The sequence below is a fragment of the Malus domestica genome, chromosome 01 (assembly GCF_042453785.1).
Source record: "Malus domestica chromosome 01, GDT2T_hap1".
NCBI lineage: Eukaryota > Viridiplantae > Streptophyta > Magnoliopsida > Rosales > Rosaceae > Malus > Malus domestica.
The window spans coordinates 2,926,881-2,945,514 of record NC_091661.1 but is presented as its reverse complement, the minus strand read 5'-3'; the positions used below and the strand labels follow the sequence as shown (position 1 = coordinate 2,945,514).

At 38.4% G+C, this 18,634-nt stretch overlaps 1 long non-coding RNA gene across 3 annotated transcripts; it reads left to right on the top strand.

Annotated features, from left to right (window-relative positions):
- The first annotated feature begins 2,810 nt into the window (after window positions 1-2,810).
- On the top strand, window positions 2,811-11,870 carry LOC139196420 (uncharacterized). 3 transcript variants are annotated; one of them, XR_011581317.1, is made up of 6 exons: window positions 2,811-2,979; window positions 3,062-3,221; window positions 3,327-3,395; window positions 4,094-4,152; window positions 10,806-10,864; window positions 11,805-11,870. It is a non-coding gene; the product is annotated as an uncharacterized lncRNA (long non-coding RNA). The 3 variants fall into 3 exon arrangements; XR_011581318.1 differs by lacking the exons at window positions 10,806-10,864; window positions 11,805-11,870 and adding an exon at window positions 5,093-5,158 and having other exon boundaries at window positions 2,847-2,979; XR_011581316.1 differs by lacking the exons at window positions 2,811-2,979; window positions 3,062-3,221; window positions 3,327-3,395; window positions 4,094-4,152 and adding exons at window positions 9,522-9,691; window positions 9,774-9,933; window positions 10,039-10,107.
- The last annotated feature ends 6,764 nt before the right edge of the window (window positions 11,871-18,634 follow it).

The following is an 18,634-nucleotide window of genomic DNA, read 5'->3' as shown; positions in this document are numbered from 1 at the left end:
TCCAACATGTTCTTCCATGCATATATATGGGGTTGTGGTACCAAGTTAGGAAACTTTAGCCTTCGACTTTTTTTTTTGTCAAGTTTTGGATAACGTGTTTGCAAATATATAGGTAAACAATTACATAACGAATATAATTGATTGATTTTAAGTCATTTGATCCGGGTCTTTAAATCAAATAGCACCGCCCAATATTTTGGCAAATTCCAGGTCCCTCAATTAGAATTCAAGAGTTGTGGAGAAAAATCTTAGTAGGGTATGGGAGACTCACCATTACCAAGCTCACTTCAAAAGAAAATCATATTGGGTAGCATTAATAATAATGAGGGAGTAACTCTTGTTCATTTACAACTCTTGTAATTTTCCATCTCATTTGGCCTCTGGAGAATGATGCCTCTGAAGAATATCATATTGGTGCCATTACATTTAGTTAAGTTGTTCCCACTATGCTTGTTTGTGGAGGGGTTTAAGAATGACCTCAGAAGAATATCATATTGCATGAACGTATCCTATTTGTTTTAGCAAAGAACATATCTAAATTTATAAGTTCATTCAAACAAACTTACCACAAATATACCAAAAATATACCACAAACTTTCCTAAATGGGAAATTTTCGAAATGTCATATGAACTTGTTTGTATTTTTCAATTTGTCATATAAACTAAAATTTTAAGCAATTTGTCATACCAACTTTACAAAATCATTAATTTGTCATCTTACCCTAACTCCGTTAAGTTTACCATCCAATATAAGTCATGTGACTCACACATGACTTGTGTTTAGGATTATTTAGGTCATTTTAACATATCTTTCACAAGTTTTTTACTTTTTTTTAGTACAAACACTTTAATTTTTTTACTTTTCTTTAGCACATATGCATCTACAACTCCATTTAGGGCACAAAACGTCAACTTGTTGCTCATTTATAGAGCCCGTATGAAATTATGTCTTCGTGACATGCTAAAATGCAAACTCCCATTGGTGTATCATGACATATTTGGAATAACCATAAGAGAGTGCATTGCTTGATCATTTCATTGCTATGGTATCAAAAATATTGTTCCATTGCTTGAGAAATCCTACAGTTTTTGTCAAATGCAACTTAATAAAAGGGAAGTAAGGTATTAGAATGACCGAAATAACCTAAACACAAGTTATGTGCGAGGCACATGACTTATATTGGATGGAAATGATATGGTAGAAACTAACACACAAATTAAACCCTATAAATTATGCAATCGTAGTATGAGTAAGTAAGGATCCTTCTATTCTGAGGATTAGAAGGGAGGATGCTAATCAACACAAATTAAACTTATAAAATTGAAAACTAAATTAAACTAACAAAACAATGAGGGGGGAGTTTTTGGACGAATTTAATGAGAACAAAATTAAAGGGCAGCAAGATTAAGTTGTGAATGAAATATGGATGAAAGGATAGCTAAAGGATTCTTCTCCACACATGAAACATATGCATACAAATCGATTTCTAGTTATTCTTCCTATAAACCATGAATGACAATGCCCCAAATTAACAGTGAACAACACTAATTAATTCTCAAATTTTCCTAAGTTCATTGAATTGGACTCAGCGACGCAACCAAATTATTCTTCTCAAGTTCCCTAACTATGAAAAGCATGATAGAGATACATCTCAAAGATCATTAAGTTTGGTGAAAATCATAAGCATTGACAAAGCATTCGTAACTATTAAAAGGATGATACTCCTGTCAGGAATTTACTTAACTCAATCATGACTACTGACTTTTACTACTTGCAAATATAAGTTCATAATGATTAGGTGAAATTCCCTTATATTCTAGCATCAAATCCCAGCATGCAAACTAAGTATGCACCCTTAATAAACATACAAGAATAAGTTCTCTATAAAGCAGATAAGTAAATCGCATTCATGTTTTATGAAACAATAACTAGATGTAATCAATTTATATAAAACATATGATCATGGCTTCGAATTCACCTCTAGCTAAAAAGAAACTTAGCTACACATGTTTATCATAACTAAAAAGCAATCTAAAATAAACATTGAAACTTAAAACAAGGATAGAAAGAACTTTGAAAATTCCAGCAACTTCCATGGACGAATGGTAGGCGCGACACACTCCTCTCTTACTCTCTAATTTGCGGCAATAATATATATAGGGTAAAGGCACAGCTGAATCCCAGGAGGAAAAAGATTAGGTTATTTGAATTATTTTAGGACTCCTAGAATCAGATAGGAAGTGTTGAAATGTGATCAAGATTCCTCCCTGCAGCTGCAGGTAAGATAAGGTAAGATTGGATAAGATAAAATAAGATAATGTTCCTCTCCAATTAGGATTCCTCTTTCTTGTGTAATTCCTTGTCTTCCAAGCCTCAACTTTAATTTCACCAGATTTTAGCACATATCTAGCACCATTTAAACACCAAAAATGTCAGCCCATTTACTATCCAATCCAAGTCAAAAACTGCTCCAAATTGCTCCATTTTGCCATTTATTGTCATATTTACCAATTCGAACTACAATAATACGAAAATAACATAAATTACCAAAATAAATGGAAATTAACGAAGTAAATGAAAAGAAATAAGATAACAAAATCGCATAAATATGCTTGTCACAGCCCGTCCTGGAATTTTAATTCCGAGGACGTGAGATGACCAATGTGACCTTAAACGGGATTAAGGTGTGTAAATGTATGACATTTGTTTTACTTTAAGATCCTAAACTAGGGTTAGATTTATATTTGTATGTGTTAATTTGTGCTTGGACTTAGGTAGGGCCTCCTACCCTGAATTCCCTCCCTAAAACCCGTAACCTTTCTTCTCTCTTCTTCTTTCATTCCAGACTCTCTCATTCTCTCTCTTACTCTCGAACTCACGGCAACCACCAAGAACCACCACAATCTTGTACCAACGTTCCATTTAAGACCACCATCGTGATCCTGGGGACTTCACGAGCACGGGGATACCAATTTCAGGTGAGTTTCACTTCGAAAACCCTAGTTCTAAAGTTGCCGTGAGATGACACTGTTCATGAGCTTTGAATTGGTTACGTTTTAGGCTAAAACAAGATCACAGCGAGTTTAGTAAGGTCCCAAGGAAGCTCGGAGTGCTTCGTTGGAAGTTTTTGGACGTAAGAACACGGAGATCGACAAGTTCAAAGTTTGGCCGGAGCTTTCGAGGCGTTTTCCGGAGAATCCCCGGCGAGTTAGGAGTCGAGGTAGGTATCAATCTCTTCGTCTCGTCAAGTACTACAACTTTCCTTTTTGTTTCACTCAATTTCGTTGAGTATTGAAGAAGTTATACTCATTTGAAAAATACCCAGTTTCCGGCGACCTCCGAGGTTTTCGAGGCAGTTTCCGGCCAAACCACGGAGAACTAGGTGTTGTGCAAGGTACCATTATCTTTTTCTCTTCAAGGGCTACAACTTTCGTTTTTGAATCACTTGATTTCGTTGAGAAATGACAAAGTTATGGCAATTTGAAAAACTGCCCGGAAAACGGCCGCCGGAAAAACCAGTCCGGCGACCCAAGGAAGAAGAAGGTGCTACAGTAAAAATAAAAAATAAAAATAAAATTATTTTAAAAATATGTCGACGTCCGTGACGTCGAGTAGATCACTGTGGTATATTCATATACCTAAATTGAACACCGTATGAGAAAGTTATTGAAGATTGTTGGTTAGGTGTTCAAATAACGTTTTATAGTTTTCACATTTAGGTGAAAATGTGAATTGATGATCCGACCGTTGGATCATCACCAAACTTTGATACGTTATAGTACGTAATATTTGAGGATTATTGGAACTTACGGATTGGGAATCCGAGTTACGGATCTTCTGGAATTGGAATTTTAAGTCCATAATATAAAATGTTAACCGTCACTTAGTTTTGGAAATTGACGGAAATCCAACCGTTGGATGGTAATGAAATTTTAGGATGTTGTCCTAGAGGTATAATGTGGACCTCTGGAAGTTATGGATTTAAAATCTGAGTGGCAGATCTTCCGGATCGAACTACGTAGTGACGTATTTTATATAAGTTAAATATTCTATCGATATGAATTCTGAGGTTGGATTTGATTACTATTCTAGGCGGCGATCGTCGTGACGCCTTGATGTGTGGTGCTAGGGAGTTGTTGGATGAACTCCAGGTGAGTGGGCAGTTTTGTCTTCCGTATATATATATATACTTAACGTTTTCCCAGAAATTGAAAATGCATGAAATTATGTTTAAAATGAAATGCATATGAGTTATGTGGAAAAACGGGAAGTGAAATACCATGCATAGAATTGATATGAAAAGTATATAGAAATGTGAGTTGAAATGCCATGCATGAATTAATATATGATGCATATGTATGAATTGGTGCGGTGGACGCACAGGTAAGAATTGATTTATGATGCATATGTATGAAATGGTGCGGTGGACGCACAGATGAGTATTTAATTACTGTTATGATGATGATGATATATATTGAGCTCAAATCCTGCACCATGGTTTAGTGCTTATAGTATTCACCGCATCGCACGCTCGCCTTGGATCCAAGTAGATGCTAGTCGTACAGTCCACGTGGAGTGGGTACGACAGACCAGTCGCGAGAGTGTTAGTGAGATTCCGACTGGTGGGTGACCTTAGATTATGTGCACAGATGATTTATGAGAAGCACTAGAGCGTAACTTGTGTGCAGAAGGCCGGACGGGTCACAGAGGTGACTCCGGTAGAGTGATAATGATAGATTTTGAGCTCTAGGTTCAACCGTATAGGGCTATTAGAGGGCCTACGGTTGATTACTTTCTTGCACCTGATATGATTATGTTGATGCATTCATACCTTATTACTGTTGAGATGATGTGGCATGGCATAATTAATATGAGAAATGTTGAGATGACATGGCATGGCATGATTGATAAAGAGATAATGTTGAGATAGTAAAAATGAAGTTTTGAGAATATATATGTATATTTATATTTTACATTTCTGGGAAAGTATACAGGTTTTACGGAGAGGGGTTACAACGTTTTGAGAAATGTTTGGATTTGGAAAAGAATTGTTTTACTGACCCACTCAATTTTGGTTTTGCGCCCCTCCAGGTTCAGGAATCACAAAGGTGTGGTGACTACGAGGAATTCGACGGTGTTCTGACAGATTGGACAAAATTAGGACTCACCTTCGGGTGTATCAATTTAAATTGTATCTTAAAGCTTCCGTACTGTGCAAATGGTTACGTCACTCTCACGTGACGGCCAGCATGCCCTCCTTCGGGACGAGGTGTGTCAGTTGGTATCAGAGCATGGTTGCAATCTTGGACATCTTGAGAAGTTTCTAGTGAATTCTGTCAGAACTACACCGCCTCGTAGCAAACCACGTAGTTAGAGGAACTTAGTCTCCCTGATTTAGCGGGTTAGGGGAAACTATTCTTATGGTGATTCAGTATATTAGAAAAATGGACATTTTAAGACGGGTTATGAGTTGAATTTGAATCACTTAAGAGAAATGATGAACCTGAGGGAGCGGAGTGACGGTTTAACCAATTGGAAAAGATGTTTCAGATTATGCAAGTCAAAGGAAATTTCCTTCTGACAGGTGGGTCGAGACGACTACCTGGTTTTGGTTATGAATTTGTATCCTGGTGGAAACAGGAGTATGAATTGTTGTCACCAGAGGAATCAGTCGATTGAGAATTGTTTAAGGACTTGTTTAAAGGAAAAGTTTATCCCTCCGGCATTTATCGATGGTAGTAAACAAGAGTTTACAAATATGAGACAAGGAAGGTGATGATCGAGGGATATTATAGAAAGTTTTCAGACTTGCCTCGTTCCATCCAGATATTGTTGTTAATTTGGTGGAGGTGTTATGTTGTTTTAAGCTGGGTGGCAAAAAGGGAAGTGGTATTTTGGGTGACCACTATCCATTGTAGTTCTTATCAGGAGTATGCTAGATGTTGTTGAATCTTGAGGACTCTGAGAACATGAGCAACGAGAATAAAGAAGAATAAGAAATGAATGGGAATTAAAAGAAGACGATAAAGTTAATGATTCGTCATATCAAGGATATAGAAAGATTTAGAGCTTCGAAAGAAGTGAAGCTAGAGTTAATTCTTCTAGCTGAGGTTTTAATGTCGCTGGTCAGAATAAAAGTGATGGATATACTGGTAATCCCAGATATTTGAGACAAGGTGTCTCGAGTAAAGGAAATGTACCTTGTGCTGCAGGTACAAAAAATTAACACTTTGGGAAGTGTGAAATTAATGAATGTGTTTATGTGAACAGAGGGGACACAGAATTGTGAATCGTCCCTAGAATCAGTTGTACTCAATAATTTTCCATGATATCATAGTGTCGATTCAGAAGAGTTATAAACTTAGTAGTTTGGTCGGATTGACTGTGAGTACAGAGAGATTTGATGAGTTATATGTTCAGCTGTACAGACCATGAGAAGTGGATTCGACTGACACATGCGAAATTTGTGAGTTATAGGCTCGGCCGTACCGACCACGCGGAGTGGATCCGGCCGACGTATTATTGAGATAAGAGTTGAATCAGTCGTATTGATCATTCTAGTTGACTTCGGCTGATATATTTCTTATTATGTATGTTATTACCTTGAGAGTAGTAAATAAATGTAGTTGAGATGAGTGTATGTATTTTGCATTGAGTGACAAAATAGTAATGTTATATCTTTGAGAGTGGTTGCCTACTTATCGAGACAACGATGATTTATCAGTATTGCGGGCTGCAGACCGTAATATTAATAACTCATTCGTGGATTCGTTAAGTAAGTAAACCGGTAGATTATTTTGTACTTATTCAGAATGCTTAGTAGTAATAGAGTATGTATTGTGTCGGTTAAATTATTTCCATTAGATTGGTTGGTTATAATTGTGACAAGACGGAATGTTAAGGGAAACCAGTACTTTCCATCGATCTGGATGACCAGAGATTACTTTTGTAAGTATGCAAAGTGAAGTGAGTTCAGCCATTATTTATGCTGTGAAAGCAAAGAGATTGTTTTGAAAGGCTGTCAAAAATACTTAGCTCATGTGGTGCTAAATGATGTTGTTTGGAGTAGTGTGAATAATGTCGAAAGGGTTAGACTTTTCTTGATGTCTTCTCTGAAAGTATACCTGGATTGTCTTCAGGCAGAGATATGAGGTTCATTATTGATTTGTTGCCAGGTATAAATTTATGTTAAAGATTGGTTCATGATGAGTTAAGGGAATTGGAAATTCAGTTGAGAGAATTGGTTGATAAAAGTTTTATTCAACCTAGTACAACACTTTTGAGGAGCCCCAGTTTGTTGGTGAGGAAGAAAATGGATCTTGAGACTGTTCATTGATTATAGACAATGGAGTCGGGTAACGATTGAGAACCGTTATCCATGGTGATGTACTGATGTTTATTTAACCAGCTCAGAAGTAATTGCGAAGATTCAAAGATTGAATTGAGATCTGGTTACTACCAATTGAATATTATAAGTGACGTTGATCATAAGATGGTTTCTGGACTTGTTATGGTCCTTATAAAGTTTGGTGATGCTATGTGGATACTCATGCGGTTTTATGAGTTATTGGATGAAGTATTCCAATAATGCCTTGATAAATAGATATCATTTTCATTGAAGATATTCTGGTATACTCTAAGCCTAGAGCAGAGCATGTAAACGTATTAAGTCGGTGAAGCAAAGATTAAGAGAACGTTGGTTGTATGCTAAGTTTAGCAAATGCGAATGTTGGATGAATCAAGTGGCATTCTGAGATTGGTTATATCTGCTTAAGGTATTCAAATGAATTCTTAAAAGGCAGCAGAATTGAGAAATTGGAACAACCACGAGTCGTAATTGAGATTTGGAATTTCTTAGCTTACCAGGCTATCTTGGATGGTTGTGAAAGATTTTTCAGTCATTGCTTTGTCATTGACGAGACTGTTGAGAAAAGAGGTTAGGTATGAGTGGGAAGGAATTGTAAGCAAAGGATTCAACAACTGAAGTATTTCCTCCCTCATGCACGTATTTTGGTATTCCCAGAGAATAGTGGTAATCATAAATTTTTGGTGATGTTACATTAAATGTTCTTGGATATGTACTAATGCAAATGTTAGGGTGATTGCATACGTTTCACGACAAATGGAATCTCATGAGATGAATTACCCTACTAGTGATTTGGAAGTCACGATTACCATCCTTGCTGTGAAGTTATGGAGACATTATATTTTAGTGAGAATGCAAGATTTTACAAATCAAAAGAGTCTTCAATATCCATTACTTGGAAGGATTTTGATATGAGGCAGCGAAAGTGAATTGTATTGCTTAATGAACATGATTGTACGATCAGGGTGATCGTAAAGTTTGTTCTAGCTGAAGCACTTGATAAGAAGACTGCAGTAAGAATTAATATCTAGTACGTTTGCCAAGAGTATCATTTTGTGGATTGAAAACCAACGGAAGAAAAATTAAGAATGGAAGATCGAGAAGAAGTTATACTTGTTAAGTAACAAGTTAGTACATTTACCCCAGTGTTGAGTAACAACCTTTCCCAGACAGTGCAACACTACTTATTTGTTTTATGGAAAAGAGAATTGGATTACGGAACTGCTAAGTTTCTTAAGTATGTTGGTTGTGCAGTTTCCGAAGTAACGCCATAAGGACCATGAAATGTGTCACGTGAGTCGGTTTTTGATGACTTGTGAATGGAATGTTTCTGGGTAGAGAAAGATTCGATCGAGAAAGAGTTTTAGTAGACCCTGAGACTATGGATGAGTCTCCTCAAAGTATTCAGGTGATTAAGTTAACCTGAAGTAACCAGGAATGGCAAAAGAGATCAACAGATGGATATGCCACTAATCGAGTGTGTAAGGTAAATGGTTTGATATTTTTGGAAAATTCACCACGAACAGAAATGAAGAGAATTGGAAAAGAGACAAGATAAGATTTAAACACATCAGACCGTTTTGATCATTAAAAGAATCAATGAAGTTGCATATAAGTTTGTGATGCCTTCAAAATTGGCTAAGGTGCATAATGCATTATATTTCGATGCGTTGTCACTAGGTGGCAGATTCGTCACATGGGATTCTGGTGCAACTATTTAGAATTCAATTGGATTCGACTTGATAAGGAACCAAGGACTACTTTGGATTGGGAAAAGAAGGTCCTGAGAATTAAGACAGAGTAAGTGGTAAAAGCTTTGTGAAGGAAATCATTCAGTAGAAAATTATGTGGGAGAAAGAGAAACGGATGAGAGAGATTTACCCGAAGCTATTGTTGGAGTATGGTTGATTTAGTTGATTGCTGGAATTTCGGGGACGAAATTCTATAAGGAGGGAAGATTGTCACAGCCCGTCCTGGAATTTTAATTCCGAGGACGTGAGATGACCAATGTGACCTTAAACGGGATTAAGGTGTGTAAATGTATGACATTTGTTTTACTTTAAGATCCTAAACTAGGGTTAGATTTATATTTGTATGTGTTAATTTGTGCTTGGACTTAGGTAGGGCCTCCTACCCTGAATTCCCTCCCTAAAACCCGTAACCTTTCTTCTCTCTTCTTCTTTCATTCCAGACTCTCTCATTCTCTCTCTTACTCTCGAACTCACGGCAACCACCAAGAACCACCACAATCTTGTACCAACGTTCCATTTAAGACCACCATCGTGATCCTGGGGACTTCACGAGCACGGGGATACCAATTTCAGGTGAGTTTCACTTCGAAAACCCTAGTTCTAAAGTTGCCGTGAGATGACACTGTTCATGAGCTTTGAATTGGTTACGTTTTAGGCTAAAACAAGATCACAGCGAGTTTAGTAAGGTCCCAAGGAAGCTCGGAGTGCTTCGTTGGAAGTTTTTGGACGTAAGAACACGGAGATCGACAAGTTCAAAGTTTGGCCGGAGCTTTCGAGGCGTTTTCCGGAGAATCCCCGGCGAGTTAGGAGTCGAGGTAGGTATCAATCTCTTCGTCTCGTCAAGTACTACAACTTTCCTTTTTGTTTCACTCAATTTCGTTGAGTATTGAAGAAGTTATACTCATTTGAAAAATACCCAGTTTCCGGCGACCTCCGAGGTTTTCGAGGCAGTTTCCGGCCAAACCACGGAGAACTAGGTGTTGTGCAAGGTACCATTATCTTTTTCTCTTCAAGGGCTACAACTTTCGTTTTTGAATCACTTGATTTCGTTGAGAAATGACAAAGTTATGGCAATTTGAAAAACTGCCCGGAAAACGGCCGCCGGAAAAACCAGTCCGGCGACCCAAGGAAGAAGAAGGTGCTACAGTAAAAATAAAAAATAAAAATAAAATTATTTTAAAAATATGTCGACGTCCGTGACGTCGAGTAGATCACTGTGGTATATTCATATACCTAAATTGAACACCGTATGAGAAAGTTATTGAAGATTGTTGGTTAGGTGTTCAAATAACGTTTTATAGTTTTCACATTTAGGTGAAAATGTGAATTGATGATCCGACCGTTGGATCATCACCAAACTTTGATACGTTATAGTACGTAATATTTGAGGATTATTGGAACTTACGGATTGGGAATCCGAGTTACGGATCTTCTGGAATTGGAATTTTAAGTCCATAATATAAAATGTTAACCGTCACTTAGTTTTGGAAATTGACGGAAATCCAACCGTTGGATGGTAATGAAATTTTAGGATGTTGTCCTAGAGGTATAATGTGGACCTCTGGAAGTTATGGATTTAAAATCTGAGTGGCAGATCTTCCGGATCGAACTACGTAGTGACGTATTTTATATAAGTTAAATATTCTATCGATATGAATTCTGAGGTTGGATTTGATTACTATTCTAGGCGGCGATCGTCGTGACGCCTTGATGTGTGGTGCTAGGGAGTTGTTGGATGAACTCCAGGTGAGTGGGCAGTTTTGTCTTCCGTATATATATATATACTTAACGTTTTCCCAGAAATTGAAAATGCATGAAATTATGTTTAAAATGAAATGCATATGAGTTATGTGGAAAAACGGGAAGTGAAATACCATGCATAGAATTGATATGAAAAGTATATAGAAATGTGAGTTGAAATGCCATGCATGAATTAATATATGATGCATATGTATGAATTGGTGCGGTGGACGCACAGGTAAGAATTGATTTATGATGCATATGTATGAAATGGTGCGGTGGACGCACAGATGAGTATTTAATTACTGTTATGATGATGATGATATATATTGAGCTCAAATCCTGCACCATGGTTTAGTGCTTATAGTATTCACCGCATCGCACGCTCGCCTTGGATCCAAGTAGATGCTAGTCGTACAGTCCACGCGGAGTGGGTACGACAGACCAGTCGCGAGAGTGTTAGTGAGATTCCGACTGGTGGGTGACCTTAGATTATGTGCACAGATGATTTATGAGAAGCACTAGAGCGTAACTTGTGTGCAGAAGGCCGGACGGGTCACAGAGGTGACTCCGGTAGAGTGATAATGATAGATTTTGAGCTCTAGGTTCAACCGTATAGGGCTATTAGAGGGCCTACGGTTGATTACTTTCTTGCACCTGATATGATTATGTTGATGCATTCATACCTTATTACTGTTGAGATGATGTGGCATGGCATAATTAATATGAGAAATGTTGAGATGACATGGCATGGCATGATTGATAAAGAGATAATGTTGAGATAGTAAAAATGAAGTTTTGAGAATATATATGTATATTTATATTTTACATTTCTGGGAAAGTATACAGGTTTTACGGAGAGGGGTTACAACGTTTTGAGAAATGTTTGGATTTGGAAAAGAATTGTTTTACTGACCCACTCAATTTTGGTTTTGCGCCCCTCCAGGTTCAGGAATCACAAAGGTGTGGTGACTACGAGGAATTCGACGGTGTTCTGACAGATTGGACAAAATTAGGACTCACCTTCGGGTGTATCAATTTAAATTGTATCTTAAAGCTTCCGTACTGTGCAAATGGTTACGTCACTCTCACGTGACGGCCAGCATGCCCTCCTTCGGGACGAGGTGTGTCAATGCTCCTATCAGGAAACTTAACGGAGTTAAGGAGAGATGACAAATTAATGATTTCAAAAAGTTGGTATAACAAATTGCTTAAAATTTTAGTTTATATGACAAATTAAAAAAGGGAAATTTTATTTGGACCCATATAACCTCTTTTTACACCCAACTTAAACTTTAAATATATATTGTCTTTCTTACCCTATTGCATAATTACTGTCAAGTACAAGATGAAATGAACAATAAAACCAAAATTTATCAGTAGACCCATATATACCCAATAATCAATCTACTTCTTGCTACCATCTGGTAATGTGTCGCGCCTTCATCGCACTAGCTCGATGTTACTTCTGAGTTTTTACATGCTTATGTTTTTGTTTATGGATTCGAAGCAACCAAGGATTCTTCAAACTTCAGATCACATAAATGAAAAGCTGATCCAACGGACCATGTGAAACTTTTGGATTTTGTACTAAATATTGGAGGGATTGGCTGATCCAATTTTGATCAGTTGCAAGAAAACGCATACTGATTGAACAAAAACAAAATAAAAACATATGGGATTTAAATATTTATTTTTTTTAATCATCTATATGGGATTAAGCAAAATCAACAGATGAAAGATTAATTAAAACAGATATGGGATTGAGTAAAATCAACAAAAAAGAAGGATTACGCATGAGACAAATATGTGAGAGATATTGCTGTCTTTATGCCTTGAATGAATTTCAAAACACTGATTTTGGTTTTTTATTTTTTAAATGGGTGCAAAGATAAATTTATATATCAAATTGTGTTTGTGAGGGTAGTTTAGGTAGTAAGTTTGGGTTTAAAGAGATATTAATAGTTTAGTTAAAAATAATATGGGTGTGGAGAGTAAGTTGAGTGTAAAAAGAGGTTGTATGGGTTGAAATAAAATTTCTCATTGAAAAATGCATACAAGTTCATATGACATTTCAAAAACTTTTTCCTACCTAAATCTATAGACATATGAATCCAAATGTACCAATATAAATAGATTGTAACAAAAATTTATCACAAACTTACCTTACCGTATTAGTACATTTGAATCCAAACGTATCAATATAAATGGAGAAATGAGGCACATCTAGTTGTCTCTAAATTGAGATGTAAAAAATATGAATTAACAAAAAAAAAAATACAAATTAAAAACAGATAAAAGTTCAAAAACAAGAAATGACTAACGTCAATCATGTTAATTATTAATAAAAAGATAACTAAGCTTGAAAGTTTGTTTTGATCTTCCCTAAAATTAAGGCAATTTAATTTGGACATTTCTTTAGGTGTGAGTTTAGTCGCATGTTTTGGTTTGGTTCAACGCTACATCTTGATTCCCTTGCAATTGTGGCAAGCGACTTTCGGGAGTGCTGGAAAATGTATGTCTAAGGGTTTGTGAATTCATGGCCCACATTCATCTCATGCTCAAATTTCGGCCACATTTGCTCCTAGTTCAGCCGTGCAACAGCTTCATTTTCAAGCCCAGGTAACATCTTTTTTTTTTAATTTTATTTTATTTTTATTTTGGGGTAGAACAAGCAATTCATAGATTCAGCAAGGCACAAGGCCAAGAAGCAAACAAAAGGGTGCCCAGCACACCCAGAAACAAGATCAAAGATAAATAGGATACAACATACGCCACCACACAGGCCCCCAACATCATCCCATATATCCAAGACAAAACTCCCCCACCTATGAAGGACATGGCAGGCCATTTTTGTTCAAAATACCCACAAGCGAAGTGGAGGTGTCACCACCCAGCCTAAGCCAACCATCTCCGAAGACAAGTTTCTCGCGACAAAATCCGCCGCCATATTTTCCGATCGTGGAGACCATGACCAAGAGCATGATTGAAAACTTCCCCAACCTCCAAAGCACGAGACAGGATTGAGAGCAGTTCCCAATCACAACTCATAGAAAGGGACTTAAGATACTGAATAATAGCTTGAGCATCGGATTCAATTACTACCTCCTGCAACTGTAAGTTCCTCGCCAGTAAGCACCCTTCCAGGACCGCTAGCGCCTCCACCATCGCAGCCGTAGAAGCATGCACCCCTCACACATTGCACTGCTTTGCAACCCAAATTCCAATCTCTAGCCACAACTCCAATCTGACCACACAAAGAGCCCCGCTTCCAACATGCATCAACATTGATCTTATTCCAATTAACAGAGGGAGGTGACCACTTAGAGAGATGAAGCATACCTCTAGGGTGCCCGGTGTTAATAGATGCCATCACACTCCGATGATTATAAGCCTCTTGAAAGGAAACCAAGGTAGTGGCCAAAGAACGCAAAGTTGGAAAGGGAGAAGGATTTATCCAACAAAAAATAGCATCACATCGTGCCCTCCAAATGAACCAACATGAGAAGATCACATAAGCCAAAATACAGTCAAAATTCTCCTTACAACCCAAATATTGATTGAACCAAGCACAACCAATCAGCCAAGGTAGTAATAGAGCTTCGATTAATTTGAAGGCGAAAAAGACCCCCCGACCGCACCTTGGTAGCCCACAGACAAAGAAGTAGGACATGCTTCATGGACTCCTCACTTTCAACACAAATTGGAAAGAGACGGGACACGGTACATCGACGTCGGAATAGATTAGGCTTGGTGGCACATGCATTGCGGAGTGCCCTCCACAGGAAGCTCCTCATTTTTGGTAGGGCTTTGCAACCCCAAATCCAAGCCCACACCTGGGAGTCAATACTTCGAGAAGAAGACGGACGATCATGGTTCAGTTGAGGTTGACACCACCTATAACCTGATTTAACAAAATAAGAACCATGCCTTTCAAAAGGCCAGACAAGTTTATCCGGCATTAAGAAGGGTCCCACATGAATCTGAGAGATAGCCCCACATACCATCTCCGGGACAAGATCTGAAAGCAAATCCAATTTCCACTCCCTAGAAACCGGGTCAATGAACTCCGCAACCTTACAGTCATCACTAGCTTCCTCGAGCATTAAAGGGATAGGATGCCCCTCAAGTAAACCCAAGACCTAATTATCCATCTAAAATCTAACCTGCTAACCTCCCAAAATTTGCCACCTAGTGCCCTTTAGAATAATATCCAGCCCATCTAAAAGACTCGCCCACACCCATGAGGCTCTACTACCTTTTTTAACTTCCAGGAACGACGCATTTGGAAAGTACCTCCCCTTCAAAACCCGTGCCCATAACGAATCAAGATCATGAATCAAGCACCAGCATTGTTTGACAAGCAAAGCAAGGTTAAATTCTTTAAAATTATGAAAGCCCATTCCTCCCTCCCTCTTTGGCCGCCCCATGTCCTTCCAATTTATCTAGTGTAACCCACGGTCCTTATCAGCTCTCGCCTACCAAAACCTCGCAACAGCTGCATCAATATCCTTACAAAGACCATTTGGTAGCCGAAAAACACACATGGGGTACATAGGAATATCCTGAGCCACCGCTTAAATAAGGACTTCCTTCCCCTCCTGGGATAGGAACCTTCTCTTCCACCCTAAAATTTTCTCTAAAACCCGGTCCTTGATATATTGTAAAGCCGTTTGCTTCGACCTTCTCCAGATTGTGGGAAAACCCAAGTATTTACCCGGGTTCTCTACCTTAGGCATATCTAAGATATTACAAAGCTCCAACGTCAAATGGGCCAGGATATTTGCTCTAAAATACACAACCAATTTTTGGCAGCTGACTTGTTGACCAGAAGCTCTGCAATACACCTGGAGAAAAGTGGATAAGTTCCTACAATTCTGCTTGGAAGCCTTAAAAAAAAGGGTATCATCTGCAAACAAAAGATGTAAAAGCACTGGCCTCGAAGCCGAAATCTAAATGCCTTCCAAATAACCTTGTTGAACCGCTCTATTAATCACCAAGGAAAAACTTCACTGATGATTAGGAACAAATAGGGGGAGAGGGGGTCCCTTTGCCGAAGACCCCTAGTGGGTTTAAAAGCTCTCTCTGGCCTCCCATTAATAAGAATTGAGAACTCCACAGTCTTCGCACAGCCCATCAACATATTTATCCATCTGCGTTGGAAACCAAGATGATCCATTACGGCCTCCAGGAAGTGCCCCTACACCCGATCGTACGCCTTGTTCATGTCGAGTTTAATCCCCATCTCGAGTTTAGTCTTTGTCTTCCTTAACTTAAAAAAGTGGAATATTTCATGGGCCAAGATAATATTGTCCTATATTTGCCTGCCTTTGATGAACGCATTTTGACTTGGCGAAATAATATCATCTAACAAAGGCTTCAGTCGGTTCGCCATAATTTTTTACAGGACCTTATAAGAATAATTACAAAGACTAATAGGTCTGGATTGACTAACAGCTTCCGGGTTGGGGACCTTTGGAATCAAAGCAATGTTGGTGGAATTAATAAGGGAAGGGCAGCCCTCCCTTACTAGACACTCTGCCATAATACCATGGATCTCAGTTGCAATAATATCCCAAAAAGATTGAAAGAAAATGCCTTGGAAACCATCAGGCCCAGGCGCCTTAGACCCACCCATGTTGAAAACTGCTTCCTTAAGCTCCAAATCAGATATGGGACTACAGAGCGTTGCATCCATTGCTTCATTTACTACCCGGTCCAGGCAACTTAGAATATCACCCCAGTCCAGTTGCCCATCAGATGTAAATAGCTTCTTAAAATGATTTTCAATCGTCCTCTACAGGATCATCCTCCCAAATCCCTTCCTCATTCCGGATTCTAGAAAGTTTGTTCCTGCAATGCCTAAGAACAGTAGATTGATGGAAAAAAGTTGTATTCGAGTCGTCGGCCTGCAGCCACCGAATTCTTGAACGAGCAGCCCAATATGCTTCCTCCTGAGCCTTGAGGTGATTCAAAGTTTCCATGACCTCGCCAATTTCTCGACTATTCACCTCCCAGTTTTGTTGGAGATGCCCTAGGTGAGAGTTCAACTTTTGAATTTCAATTTTTCTACCCATGAATTTGTCTGCACTCCACCTAAGAAGACTTCTCCTTGTAGAGTGCAGTTTTGTTTTCCACACATACACCCCCCCTACCATCACCTTCCACATTCCAACATCTGGCAATTGTTTCTTTACACCCTTCCTCTTTACACCAGAAGGCCTCAAAACGAAAAATCGACTTCCATTTAGGAGTTGACCGATGAGTATGAAGAATCAGCGAGCAGTGGTTCGATGCCCTAACATTTTCATGAAACATCACTGAGTTTGGCCATTTACACTGCCAACTATCGTTAATCAACCCACGATCCAACCTTTCCTGCACTAAGCTACCATTCTTAGTTCCTCTCCACGTGCATTTAGGCCCCGAAACCCAAGATCAACAACTCCATATTGTTCATAAAAGATTGGAGAAAAGGAGTAGCCGTCCAATGTTTGTGGCTTCCCCTTGCTTTTTCATCCTCAGATAATATCTCATTAAAATCTCCAGCACAAATCCATGGGGCATCCTTCAGTCTGAGTTCCTCTAAAATCCACTACCAAAACTCATTTTTCTCATTTCTATACGATGCTCCATATATCCATGAAGCATGAAACCACTCCGCCTCCTCTGTCAATCACATCTTAGTATGAATCAGATTTTGAGTCGCCAATAACACATTCACCTCAATACAGTCATCTCACCATAATGGCAAGCATTTCAGAGATATCACTCAAGTAAGTTCGACATACATATGCATTCATACAGTCTGGGTTTCTGTTCAGCGAGCTATTCAATTTTGGCTCAAATGTTGAATAGTATTGTTCATTAATTAAAGAGTATTGGGTTTGTTTGTATAATTGAGTATGCTTAAGCCCATCATTTTAAGTCAGCTTAAAACCCTAGCATACATATGCATATATACCTTTAGGATCCTAGCCTTGCCGTATGACCTTGCTTTGCTTTTAAGCATTGAACTTGCTGTTAATGTCTCTGGTTTTGCATATATATCCCTTCACCTAGTTATCTCATTATATCGTAACTGATAAGTGATTAGGCCTTATTAGGCTTGTGGCTCACGCGTATATGATAGGGATAAGAAAGTCTAGCTGCTGCACATATAAATAGAAGTCCTAGTTACCTGATTGTTTTGGCTGCCGCATAACACGGACTAGATTTATAGAGCATTAGCTGAATGAAAATTTTGTGAAAACATGTTCATTTGAATAACATCTATGGCATGCATTTAACAATTAAAAGGCGGAATCATGGTTGCATGCATTCAAAAACAAAACATTACCCATGAAATTCAAAGCCTAGTAGATTGGTGAACCAAGACTCAACTCAAATCAAAGTGAGTTGAGAAATATTCCTTTGTAGATTCCTCTTTGCATAAGCAACGGCTAATCACCCAAAGAGAGGGCCTTCATTCCTTGCATCTTAAATCTATAGATTTGGATGGATGAAAAGGTTTCTCCAAGTTCCCAAAATTGAGAACCTCTAAGTCTCTTCACCAAGGTTAGATTGGAGAAGAAATGAGTGACCTTGGAGTAGTGGGATTGCTAGATGCACCCTCCAAGGGGCCGGCCTCTTTAGAGAGAAATGGAGAGACATGTTCTCTCCAATTTTCTCCAAAACAAACCCTAAATGAATTTTGGCTATAAAGTCATATTTATACCTTTATTCATTTGAGTGGCAAACTTGTAATTAAAGCAAGTTCACTACCCTTCCTCTAAA